At 43.3% G+C, this 13,551-nt stretch overlaps 2 protein-coding genes across 4 annotated transcripts in view; one reads left to right on the top strand and one right to left on the bottom strand.

The window, feature by feature from the left end:
* LOC130367743 (tyrosine-protein kinase ZAP-70) overlaps positions 1–13,551 on the top strand; it is a 318,125-nt gene that overhangs the window by 53,655 nt on the left and 250,919 nt on the right. The window contains exons 2-3 of one of the 3 annotated variants that reach the window (XM_056570457.1): positions 4,310–4,403; positions 4,513–4,549. The gene's annotated coding sequence lies outside the window, so the exon portion shown is untranslated. Of the gene's footprint in view, positions 1–4,309; positions 4,404–4,512; positions 4,550–13,215; positions 13,319–13,551 lie in introns of those variants that run through there. The other 2 variants (XM_056570477.1, XM_056570467.1) reach the window with 2 other exon arrangements.
* Positions 1–13,551, bottom strand: part of ADAMTS10 (ADAM metallopeptidase with thrombospondin type 1 motif 10) — a 206,800-nt gene that overhangs the window by 142,236 nt on the left and 51,013 nt on the right. Inside the window, exon 3 of the mRNA XM_056570437.1 lies at positions 2,319–2,383. The gene's annotated coding sequence lies outside the window, so the exon portion shown is untranslated. The remainder of the gene's footprint in view (positions 1–2,318; positions 2,384–13,551) is intronic.

Raw genomic sequence — 13,551 nt, 5'->3', positions numbered from 1 at the left:
TGATCATGCCTGGATCTCAGGCACTGAGAAGTAATTCGGCGATCGGACAACAGGATGCAGGTAAGGGGATCCTCCTGCTGTCCTACAGCTGTTCGGGATGCTGTGATTTCGCCGGGGCGATCTAGAACAGCCCCCTGAGTTAACCGGCATTAATTTACTTTCACTTTAGACGTGCTATTAGCCACTGGTCCTGGCCGTTGTTAGAGGCCGGGCCCGACCCGCTATGATGCGTTATAGAAAGGGAGTGGGCAGAGGGCGTACAGGTATGCCCTTCATCCCCAACAAGTTAAAGGGGTACTCCCCTGGGAAATTTTTTTTAATAAAATTAACTGGTGCCAGAAAGTTAAACAGATTTGTAAATGACTTCTGTTTAAAAATCTAAATCCTTCCAGTACTTATTGGCTGTTATATGCTCCACAGGAAGTTCTTTTCTTTTTGAATTTTCTTACTGTCTGACCACAATGCTCTCTGCAGACACCTCTGTCCATTTTAGAAACTGTCCGGAGAAGGTTTGGTTTGCTATGGGGATTTGCTCCTGCTCTGGACAGTTCCTAAAATGGAGAGAGGTGTCAGCAGAGAGCACTGTGGTCAGACAGAAAGGAAATTCTAAAAGAAAATAATTTCCTCTTGAACATTGATAGCAGCTGATAAGTACTGGAAGGATTAAGATTTTTAAATAGAAATAATTTACAAATCTGTTAAACTTTCTGGCACCAGTTGATAAAAAAAAAAATGTTTTCTAATGGAGTACCCCTATAAGTAGACAAGCTGGTAACCTAGAAATCATAGCAGGATGCTCTCTCTTTTACTGGAGGTATGCTTTAAAGAGTACCTATCATCAACCTACTTACTATAATTTCTAATCCTACTAGTTCCCCCCATCTTGATAATATGTCTCCTGATGTGTGAGCCATGTTGTGGCTGTTTTTATCATGCTCACTCCCTGTGGGCCGCGTACCGCTGGAGGGGGCATTCCCCGGCAGGCGTGATGTCATCAGAAGTGTGCTGGGGAAGACTTCAGCTGTGAGGTGCAAACTTCCGCCCTGTGCAAAATTGCTTCTGCTCCTCCCCTCAGCTCTCCGAAGCTTTCCAAAGCTAGAGTTGGGTTAGGGCAGAGAAAGGACAGAGAGGGGGGAGAGAGGAGGTACACGCCTCCCTCATCTCCCCTCCCTCTGCTCCGCCTGCCTTCGGATAATGCAGATTTGCACAGGCAGAGCTAAGGCAGAGCAGGAGGAGAGAGGAGGTACATATGACTCCCTCCTCATCACCCCGCCTGCATTCTCCAAACACAGGTTTGTCTGTGGAGCCAATGTTAGAATTAGTAATTTATAAAATTATACATGGGTATGTGCATTCACTGTATTTTGAGACTCATTTTAAGCATTTAAAACTTTTTTTTTCCGGCAATTTGGAATGTTTTTTGAGTAGTTTTTTGTATTTGGACAGTGTTTTCAGACTTTTCTTTTAGATATTTTAGCAAATACTAATAAGCAACTAACATGTGACTGTAAAAAGGCCAAAAACAGGCCAATAATATTTTTTAAAGTGGGCCAAAAGAAGTCCATTGCACTTAATTTTGCATCATTAACAACTATGTATGTAAAATCAACTTCATGGGGCAGAATGATGTTTGCAGGGACTATAGAGTGGGTAAGGAGCTGAGTGTAAAAAATGTTGTAAACCTACCCTTAAGACATGTGGAATAGATTTTAGAAGTAGTGTTTGTTTATTGTCTTGAAGAGTGAATATTTTAATGTACACATATAAAATATGACAACGCAGCTGGTATATTTGCATAAGTTAAATCTCAGGGATCATGGTTGCAAACAATGAAGTTCACTGGATTTATACGCAATAAGGAGTGTATTGGGAGGAGAAGAGGAAAAGAGAACAGAGAACATGAGAACAGAGATTAGGAACAGATGTGAGAGGTAGGGAGGAAAAGCTAAGCGTGGGAAAGAATGAAAGAGAGAAAAGGAAAAGAAGGCAAGCCATGACACAGGCAGCAAGAGCAGAACTGACAGACACAGGGGCTTTTGGCCGTTAAATAAGACAACCAATTTTCGTTTGTCACAGCAAGACTGTTTCCTGTAGCATATCTTAGACTGGTTGGTGCTGTCTATTTGCTACAACAAAGGATTATAAAAAGTGTCATATTGCCATCACAGAATAGTAGTTGGCCTCCAACTAGATTTGTGTGGTATGTCTCTAATTTCATTCTGAACATTGGACATCTGTTATATAAAAACTGTTTTTACAGACCGCTTTTTGAAATGACATTCCAGCTAAAACACGGAACAGTTTAGGAGGGTTCTTACCTTTCCAGATTGTGCTCCTTTCCACATTCAGCAGTTTAATTTCAGAATGTTAGAGATTGGTAATCCTGTAACAAAATATGATACATTGGGTTTCCAATAGTTTGGCACATTTTTTTTTTTCACAAGTGAGAGACAAACTTATATGAAACACATTTAAATATATTTGCCACTAAAGCAAATTCAATGCATTTAGAAAGTTTTCAGACCCTTTAACTTTTTTCACACTTATTGACAAAGTGAAAATGGAATAAAAAGGATTTAGCATGGACATAATTATTCAGACCAGACCCTTAACTAAGACACTTGAAATTTAGCTCCTACTAGATCATCTCTGAGATGTTTCTACACCTTGATTTGAGTCACCCGTGATAAATTCAGGTGATTGGACAGGATTTGGAAAGACATCTCGGTCTATATAAGATCTCACAGCTGACAATACATATCAGAGCAAAAACCAAGCCATGAGGGGGAAAGAACTGCCTGTAAAAACATGATTGTGTGGTGGCATAGGTCTAGAGAAGGTTATAAAAAATGTAGCTGCATTAAAAGTTCCCAAGAGCACAGTGGGCTCCATAATTCTTAAATAAAAGCTCTTCTTTGAACTGACCACCTCACCAAACGAAGTAATCAGAGGAGAAGAGACTTGGCAAGAAAGATGACAACAACCCCAATGGTCACTCTGGCTGATCTCCAATGATCCTGTGTGCAGATGGGAGAAACTTCCAGTAGTTCAACTATCAATGCAGCACTTCACCAAATCTAGGCTCTCAAAAGATAAATTAAAGTCTGCCTGAAGTTTGCAAAAAGCATCAAAGGAACTTGGATTCACTAGTCTAAAGAAACTAGAACTAAACTTTAAAGCCTCAATTCTAAGTGTCAGTTCTGAAGGAAACAATAAACTTCTCATCACCTGCCCAATACCATTCCTATAGTGTTTTTTCAGTGCCAGGGAAAGGTGACCGGTCAGAATTAAGGGAAAGCTAAATGGAGCAGAGTACAGAAATATAAAATTAAATATTTAATTTCAAATAAAAAAAATGACACAAATAAACATCTAAACATATCAAATAAATAGCAAAGTAGGTCTAAGTAGCAGCAGTTTAACTTTGTCGTTGATCGTGAAAAGTGATCTCACCATAATATATCCAACAGCTATCAAAAAGAGACAATGGCACATACAGAAAGTCCTGAATGGAAAATACAGAGATATTCTTAACATTATAAAAACCTAATCGAGATTGCACTGGAGCTTAGACTGGACTGAAGGTTCCCTGCCAACAAGACTATGGCACTAAGCACACAGCCAAGACCACACAGGAGTGGCATACTGCCACACGCTTATCCCCGCTCTTTCTCTTGATTGGTAGCTTAAAGTCCATTGTGGGAAAAATATTTAAAAGGCTCATAAGGGACTACATATAAAAAAAGTAAGGAGTTATAGTAGGATAAGTGATAGCCAGCATGTTATTTATTAAAGGAAAACTGTCAGCTTGCTCCCCCCGCACTAACCAGCGGTACTGGCTGGTAGTGCGGGGGGCGCTGATCAGTTTGGTGCATACCATGCCCGGATCTGCAGCGCCATTCGCCCATTATCTTCTTTCTTCTTGATATGCAAATTAGCTGCTAAATGGCACCTGTCTACACCCGAAAGCCGCTTCAGAGTCCTGAAATCAGTGGGGAGGAGAGGGAGATGATGAGAAAGAACATGAATATTCATAAGCCGGGGGCGATGCTGCAAGCTGGTAGGCGGTTACGTCACAGTGCCAGATGAAGGCAGTAACCCCGCCCATGCCAGTTAGCAGCTAATTTGCATATCAAGAAGAAAGAAGATAATGGGTGAACGGCATGGCGGATCCGGGCATGGTATGCATCAAACTGATCAGCGTCCGTCGCACTACCAGCCATTAACACTTGTTAGTGCGGGGGGAGCAAACTGACAGTTTTATTTAAGGATAGAAGTTGTCAAACTAACCTAATTTGCTTTTATGAAGATGTGAGCAGAAGCCTTGACAGAGGGTTGGCTGTGAATAAAGTGGTGTTGGACTTTGCAAAAGTGCTTGATACTGTCCCTCTGACGTCTGATAGGTACAGTGAGTTAACATCTTAAGCACACAGGGCGTACATGTAAACGCTTCTGTTTAACTTATCATTGATATAGAGGATGGGATTAACAGCTCTGTTTTTATCTTTTCAGATGACACAAAGCTTTGTAGCACAGTAAAGCACAGCGGGTAAGTTGACTTGGACACACTGAGAGTTTGGACATCGACTTGGCCATGAGGTTAAGTGTGGATAAATGTAAAGTTATGTATCTGGATACAAAAAAACACATTTCTTGGGGTGGGGGGGGGGGGGATAATGGGAGAGTCACTGGTGGAGAAGAATCTGGATGTCCTTGTAGATCATAGACTACAGAATAGCATGCAATGTCAGGCTGCTGCTTCCAAGGCCGGCAGTATATTGTCATGTATAAAAAAAGACATGGACTTGTGGGACAGGGGCACAATATTACCAATTTATAAAGCATTGGTGCAGCCTCAACTGGAAAATGCCTGTCAATTTTGGGCACCGGTTAATAAAGGGATGTTATGGAGCTGGAATGGGTACAAGAGGAAAGAATAAAAGAAATAGATTTGTTTATTTGTGAGAAGTTAAAGGGAGGGAATATGGTCATATAAGTATATAAATGGCTCGAACAAAAAATATGTGGAAAAACTGTTCCAGGGAAAACCCCCTCAAAACACAAGGGGCACTCCCTCCCTGGGGGACAAGCCTTCTTTACCATTAGAACTATGAATCTATGGAACTGTCTGCCTCAGGTACCAGTCACAGCAGGAATGGTTGAGGGCTTTAAAAAAGGGTTAGATACATTCCTAGAACAGTATAACATTAAGGGTAGGGTCACACACTTTGTATACGCAATGTATTTCACACTGTGCAAAATCCGCTGCACAGACACACCGGGAGGTTTGTAGATGGGCCCGAGCATCACATTCACATAAGCGTGCTGGCCCTGCCTCTAAACCTCACTGTGCACACAGGGCTGCCACCGGGTAGCCCTGAATGTTTGCCCGCTGTGCAGCAGATTTTGAGCATGCTGCGTATGCGCAGTGTGTGACCTTACCCTAATACATTTGCAGAAATATAGAATTATATCCCCTCCACTTCATCCACCCATACTCCTTTACCTTCGCCTCCTGGGTTGAACCTGATGGACGGATGTCTTATTATAACTTTATTAACTATGTAACTGTAAATGACAGATATACTTTAACAAGCTGCTTTTTTTCACCTTGGTTTTTACAACTAGACATAGAGGTACAGTACAGCAACAACAGCTTGGTGCTTGTATAGAGCTTGTGCGATTTAGGTCTCAATTGAACCAAGGGATGAAACTGTTTTCATTCTTCCTAGAAGCGTTAGGTCAAATTGACAGTCATAAATGCTGAAGTCATATCACCACTCAATACAGCATGACTTTAGCATTTCTGACAGTCAATTTGACCTAATACATTTAGGAAATAGAAATAAAAGCTATGGTAAAATGTTTTACTATTCTCATGTGGTATAGGTCTCATGTCATCAATTAGTGTTCCTAAAATGTAAATACCATAATGACAGTCAGAAATGCTGAAGTCATATCAGCTTGCTGTATTGAGGGGTGATACTACAGTATTTCTGACAATTTGACGACTATGGTTACATTCACCAAATTGGGAACTAGCAGAAGGAAAAGTTTTTTTGCCAATGTTTTCTAGTAATGAAAACATATAGTCTAGTTACTAGTATTCTGAGTCTTTATCTAATTGTTCTACTGCATACTTGCACAACACTTGCTCAACTATGCCGTCACCTTTCCTAATGTCTAAGGTAAATAACCTGTATCCAGAGAATTCACTAGCTCTTCTTTTGACATCTATGTCATTTCCCTTCTTTACTAAAGTTTGGTTGCAAATAGCTCAGTTTGTACTGAATGTAGCATTGTGTTGTAGGACGGTCTCCATGATATATTTTGTTTTAAAGGGGAGGGTGGTGAGTGTAGGCTATGCACGGTAGGGTCTGTTTATTTAATACAACAGCTTCACTGTTCTCTAGCCATACTCTCTACAGAAAGACTGTCTGTCTTTTTGGGCAGTGCTTCCTGTATACATAGCTGAACTGACTCATTATAGAATATGTCTGTTAGCTTATATGTATATAAATGGATCAATGGTTGTAGTAAGTTGTATCTGTTGTCTTTCACTGATTTACTGTCATAAAAACTACTTTATGTCAAACTTTCTATGAATCCATACACTATATACTTGGCTTGTAGGGGGGGAGCTGAGCAGGAGTGAAGGGGCACAGAGTTCAGCTGAGCACTTTTGCCTTTTAGAAATTGGTGGCATCAAGATCCCAACCAATCAATCAAAGCTTTTTATATTTCACTATGACTTGTCCGAAGTTTGTAAAAAAAATCCTGTTAGGGGCAGTGCTCTGGTCATTCATTCTGGCCGTGAGCACTCCCCCCTCCTTAAATGGGCACTTTCATTAAAAAATTTTTTGCTATTGCACTCCTTATGGTAAATGAAAAATATTTCTAATATACTTTGTTTAAAAAAAAATGTTTCTATGTTTTATTTGTGCTTAAAAAAGCTCAAGAGCACATTTTCCCCCAACTCATACACAGACTTTGGACCAAAGTGCGAACACAGGAAGTGCCACCTGGAGTGCTGAAGGGGGGGGGGGGGGGGGGGGGAGGTGTCCAGCCAACAGCATATGGCAGTTATGTGTGAGAGGAGCTATGATTGGATGAGGCTGGACCCCCCCCCCCCCCTCAGCACTCAAGGCGGCACTTCCTGTGTTCGGAATTTGGTCCAAAGTCTGTGTATGAGTTGGGGGAAAATGTGCTCTTGAGCTTTTTTAAGCACAAATAAAACATAGAAAACTTCATTTTTTTAAAACAAAGTATATTAGAAATATTTTTTATTTACCATAAGGAGTGCAATAGCAAAAATTAGTTTTAATGAGAGTGACCCTTTAACTTCCCTAGTTCTGGGACTCGCGGTGCGGGATGCACCTGCATGCGTGTCCCAGGTGTTACTAGGGGCAACACTACGGCTGTGTTGTCCGGCTGTGACATCACCCCTTCTGGTTTTATTGTTGGCTCCGGGACTCGCTATGCAGAGTGCTCCCGCATGAGAGCCCCTGACATCTCCTTATCTTTCTCAGTCCCCGGCCTCTCTTTTGTTCTGCTTCGCAGGTGTGCGAATCCCCTTTCCTTAGGGTGCACACGTGCTAGCGTTGCTAGATTTAACTGGTCAGTAAGCCCTTAATTAGTCTGGCACCTCCCTAGTGTGGTGTCGAATCTTCGTGCCTTGTGCCTAAGAGAAATCTTTACCTTTGTGTGTGCCATATAGTGTTCCTAACCTCTCACTTGTGATCTGACCTTGCTCCTTTGCCGCCTGCCTTCTGACCTTGTGCCTGTGACCTGACTACGCTTCCTTGCCGCCTGCCTCTTGACTTATTGCCTGTGACCTGACTATGCTACCTTGCTTCCTGCCTCCAGACCCGTGCTTCGTCTGACTTCGCCTTCTTCTTTGCCAAGCATCACCAGGGCAACCTGTGTGGACGGATCGTGCCAGGGGTAGTGCCGCAGCAAGTCCATCCCGCTTTGCGGCGGGCTCTGGTGAAAAGCAGCGACACCTTAGACTTAGCTCCCTGGTACAGTTCAGTCATAGTCCACAAAGGACAGCAGATCCACTATTACTACTCAGCCTTTACGGTAAGATCTTTATAGCAAGATGCGGCCATGGATCCAGCCCAGGTTCCTCTGCCAAGTGTTGCTGACCTCTCTACTATAGTGGCTCAACAGTCAGCACAGATAGAACAACAAGCACAGCAGATGTCTCAGCTTTCTGCACTGGTGCAGTAACTCCTAGCAGCTCAACAGCCTCCACCTTCGCCGGCAGAACCCTCTGCAACTCCTGCTCCCATTGTTTCGGCTGGTTCCAAGATTCGCCTGTCTCTGCCTACTAAGTATGATGGAGATCCGAAGTTGTGCAGGGGCTTCATTACTCAGTGTTCCATGCACCTTGAACTCCAAGCAGATCAGTTTCCCACTGAGCGTGCCAAAGTGGCATTTGTCATCAGCCTTCTTTCAGGGAAAGCCTTGGCCTGGGCTACTCCGCTCTGGGTCCGCAATGACCCATTGTCCTCAAATCTCCAGACTTTCCTTACTGAATTCCGTAATGTAGTTGAGAAACCGGCCCGGGCAGTATATATGCAGTACAATTCCGCATCTTTGCCTCTGAACTGGCCTGGAATAATGAGGCCTTGTGCGCTACCTTTAAAAAGAGCCTCTCAAGTAGGATCAAGGATGCCTTGGCGACTAGAGATCTTCCGTCTTCCCTACTGATCTCATCAACCTTGCTACACGTATTGACATACTGTTCTCAGAGAGACAATAGCAGTTTGACATGAGAGGGAACCACTCCGGTTATGGCGTTATCCCCACTTGGCTCCCAGTTTTTCAACGTCTTCCACAATCATCTCCCACTCCACCTACAGAGGAGCCCTTGCAGGTGGACCGCATCAGACTTTCTTCTCAAGAAAGAACCTGTAGATGCACACAGAACTCACAGTCATGTTGGCCCCCCTGAAATTTTTCAAGAAAATGAAGTATTTCCCACAGAAAAGGATCGCTGTAACCCATGTTTTGCTATACACATGTTTATTCCCTTTGTGTGTATTGGAACTAAACCAAAAAAGGGAGGGAAAAAAAGCAAATTGGACATAATGTCACACCAAACTTCAAAAATGGTCTGGACAAAACTATTGGCACCCTTTCAAAATTGTGGATAAATAAGATTGTTTCAAGCATGTGATGCTCCTTTAAACTTACCTGGGGCAAGTAACAGGTGTGGGCAAAATAAAAATCACACCAAAAAGCAAATAAAAAGGATAGAAGTTCACTTAGTCTTTGCATTGTTTGTCTGTGTGTTCCACACTAAGCATGGACAACAGAAAAAGGAGAAGAGAACTGGGTGAGGACTTCAGAACCAAAATTGTGGAAAAATATCAACAATCTTAAGGTTACAAGTCCACCCTCCAGAGATCTAGATTTGCCTTTGTCCACAGTGCTCAACATTATCAAGAAGTTTGTAACCCATGGCACTGTAGCCATTCTCCCTGGGGGGGACGGAAGAGAAAAATTGATGACAGGTGTCAATGCAGGATAGTCCGGATGGTGGATAAGCAGCCTCAAACAAGTTCCAAAAATATTCAAGCTGTCCTGCAGAGCATCAGTGTCAGCGAGAACTATCTGTCAACATTTAAATTAAATGAAACGCTATGGCAGGAGACCCAGGAGGACCCCACTGCTGACACAGACATAAAAAAGAAAAACTACATTTAGCCAAAATTTTTCTGGGAAAACGTCTTGTGGACAGATGAGACCAAGATAGAGCTTTTTGGTAAAGCACATCATTCTACTGTTTACCGAAAACAGAATGAGGCCTACAAAGAAAAGAACACAGTACCTATAGTGAAATATGGTGGAGGTTCAATGATGTTTTGTGGTTGTTCTGCTGCCTCTGGCACTGGGTGCTATGAATTTGTGCAAGGCATCATGAAATCTGAGGATTACCAATGGATTTTGGGTCGCACTGTACAGCTCAGTGTCAGAAAGCTGGGATTGCGTCCAAGATCTTGGGTCGTCCAGCAGGACAATGACCCCAAACATAAGTCAAAAAGCCCCCAGAAATGGATGGCAACAAAGCGCTAGAGAGTTCTGAAGTGGCCAGCATCTAAATCCCATTGAACACCTGTGGTGAGATTTTAAAATTGCTGTTGGGAAAAGGCGCCCTTCCAATAAGAGAGACCTGGAGCAGTTTGCAAAGGAAGAGTGGTCCAACATTTCGGCTGAGAGGTGTAAGAAGCTTTTTGTTGGTTATAGGAAGCAACTGATTTCAGTTATTTTTTCCAAAGGGTGTGCAACCAAATATTAAGTTAAGTGTGCCAATAATTTTGTCTAGCCCATATTGGGAGTTTGGTGTGACTCTATGACCAATTTGCCTTTTTTTGCTCCTTTTTCTGGTTTAGTTCTAGTACAGACAACGGGAATAAACATGTGTATAGCAAAACATGTGTTACTGAAATCCTTTTCTGTGAGAAATACTTCATTTTCTTGAAACATTTGAGGGGTGTCAACATTTACGGCCATGACTGTATGCCTTTTATGTGCTAGTCCTGAACACTTCCTAAAAGAGTGTACTTTTCGTCCTCAGCGTCCAGGAAATGCTCACACCAAGGGCACATAGGAGAGGCATCCCTGGGTGAGAATAGTACCTCTCAACGTTTGACCATGCCTATTTGTCTTCTTACTCCTAAGCAGTCTTCATTCCTTGCCTCTGCCTTCCTCGATTCTGGTTCTGCTGGGAACTTTATTGATGCATCTCTGGTCCAAAAACATCTTTTACCAGTGTCTCGGCTAATAAAGCTGCTGTTTATTTCTTCTGTTAACGGAGAACACCTGAAGAGTAAGGTCCTTTTTCACACTGAACCTCTCATCATGCAAGTAGGAGTATTACACAAGGAGAAGATACAGTTCTTAGTACTTTCTCATTGTACTTCTAGGACTTCCTTGGGTACAGCTTCATTCTCCTCAGTTTGACTGGAATTCTGGAGAGGTTTCTCGTTGGGGAGCTTTTTGTCAAGGTCACTGTCTTGAGTCCATTCTTCCTAAGATTGTTTCATCGCCTCCCATTAAGTCTGGCATTCCTTTCTCCTATCATGACTTTGCAGATGTATTCTGTGAAAAACAAGCAGAGACTCTATCACCACATTGCCCTTATGATTGTCCTATTGACCTTCAATCAGGTACTACACCTCCCCAGGGAAAAATGTATCCGTTTTCTGTACCTTAGACGCAAGCAATGGAAAAATATATTCAAGAAAACTTTCAAAAAGGGTTTTATTCGAAAATCCTCCTCTCCTGCTGGGGCTGGATTCTTCTTTGTTGGGAAAAAAGATGGCTCTCTTCAACCTTGCGGGGACTGAATAAAGTCACCATTAAAAATCGTTAGCCTTTTCCTCTGATCTCAGAACTCTTTGATCGTCTACGTGGAGCCAGAATCTTCACTAAATTAGACCTCTATGGAGCATACAATTTAATTTGCATTCGAGAAGGCGATGAATGGAAAACGGCTTTTAACACTATAGATGGCCATTTTGAGTATCTAGTCATGTTATGCGGTCTTTGTAATGCTCCCGCAGTCTTCCAAGAATTTGTTAATGACATCTTTCTGGATCTTTTGTATACCTGCGTGCTAGTCTACCTGGATGATATGCTGATTTTCTCTCCCAATTTAAAACTTCATCGTGTTCATGTCCGCCAAGTCCTGCAGCGTCTCCGGGAGAATTGTCTATTTGCCAAGTTGAAGAAATGTCTCTTCGAGGGAACAAGTCTACCTTTTCTCGGTTATATTTTCTCCCATCAATGACTACAGATGGATCCTGCTAAGCTTTCTGCCATCCTGGACTGGCCTCGTCCTTCTGGTCTTAGGGCTATTCAACGATTCTTGGGGTGTGCCAACTACTACCATCAATTTATTTGTCATTTTTCTTCCTTAGTAGCCCCAATAATAGCCCTTACCAAAAAGAATAGTAACAGCAAAAATTGGTCTCCAGAGGCTGAAGAAGTTTTTTCTCGTTTAAAGTCTGCTTTCTCTTCTGCACGTCTTCTCTCTAGACCTGATCCTGAAAAACCGTTCTTTTTGGAGGTTGATCCATCTTCTGTAGGAGCCGGCGCACTTCTCACTCAAAAATCCTTACTCATGTTTTTTTTCCAAGACCTTTTCTCCTACGGAGAGAAACTATTCTATTGGTGATCGAGAACTCTTAAACTGGCCTTAGAAGAATGGCGCCATCTCTTGGAGGGCTCTACTCATCCTGTCAGCATCTTTACAGATCACAAAAACCTTTTATATCTACAATCTGCACAACTTCTGAATCCCCGTCAAGCAAGATGGTCGCTCTTCTCCCGATTCAACTTTTTCATTCATTTCTGTCCAGCAGAGAAAAATGTTAGAGCCGATGCTCTTTCTCGTTCCTCTGATGTTGTTGGTCAAGATTTCACTCCACGTCATATCATTCCTCCCGAGTGTCTTATTCCTGCGGCTCCAGCTTCTCTTCTTCAAGTCCCTCCCAGGAAGACGTTCGTGCCTCCTATTCTTAGATATCAGGTCCTCAGTTGGGGACACTCCTCCCTGTTGCCTGGTTACTCTGGGATCAAGAAGTCTTTTCTGTTAATCTCCAGACACTATTGGTGACCACATCTCAAACAGGACGTCTCAGACTTCGTCAGTTCTTGTACCACCTGTGCTTGAGACAAGACTCCCCAGTTGAAACCAGCAGGACTCCTACTGCATTTGCCTATCCTTGGACTTGATACTCCTTGGACTCATATAGCACAGGATTTCATCGCCGATCTTCCTCCTTCCAGTAACAATACCGTCATCTGTGTGGTCGTTGATCTGTTCTCCAAGATGGCACATTTTATTCCTTTGCCCGTACTTCCTTCTGTGCCTCAGTTGCAGTGGCGTCTCTAGGGGGGGGGGGGGGCAGAGGGGGCCAAGGCCCCCCCTACATCCTGATTGGCCCCCCCTTGTGTCCCCCCCTAGCAGCAGTAGGTCACTAGCAGCTCTCATGGCCATCAGGGGGGTACAGCTAGTTCACCAGTAAGGGGCCCGAGCCCCCGCTGCACCCCCTGCACCCCCCGCCCCCCAGAGCCATCTACTCCGCCATTCTTTCTTATAATAAATCTTCATCCAGCAGCCCTGTCACCACGCAGGGGCCGTGCTATGCAGACTGGGAAGAGCAGACAGGAAGCTCCTCCCCCTCTCTCACTCCCCTGTATGCTGGACCTTGTGGAGCAGGCCCGCTGTGTGTATACAGGCCCGGACACCACCAGTAAGGAAGACTTACCTGCCAGTGCCCACTGCTGATGCTGCCCTTTTAAAGTAAGTAACTTGCTTGGGGGAGAGGGGGAAAGTTGTAGTTCGGGAGACAGTGGGAGGTAGTTCAGTGTTTCCCAACCAGGGGGCCTTCAGCTGTTGCAAAACTACAACTCCCAGCATTCCTTTGGCTTTATGAGCATACTGGGAGTTGTAGTTTTGCCACAGCTGGAGGCCCCCCTAGTTGGGAAACACTGATCTATCTATCTATAAATCATCTATCTATTATATATCTATCC

This window comes from Hyla sarda, chromosome 1 (genome assembly GCF_029499605.1).
Source record: "Hyla sarda isolate aHylSar1 chromosome 1, aHylSar1.hap1, whole genome shotgun sequence".
In the NCBI taxonomy this organism is placed as follows: Eukaryota; Metazoa; Chordata; class Amphibia; order Anura; family Hylidae; genus Hyla; species Hyla sarda.
Note: the sequence above shows the minus strand (reverse complement) of the source record. Positions and strands in the feature narration are given on the sequence as shown.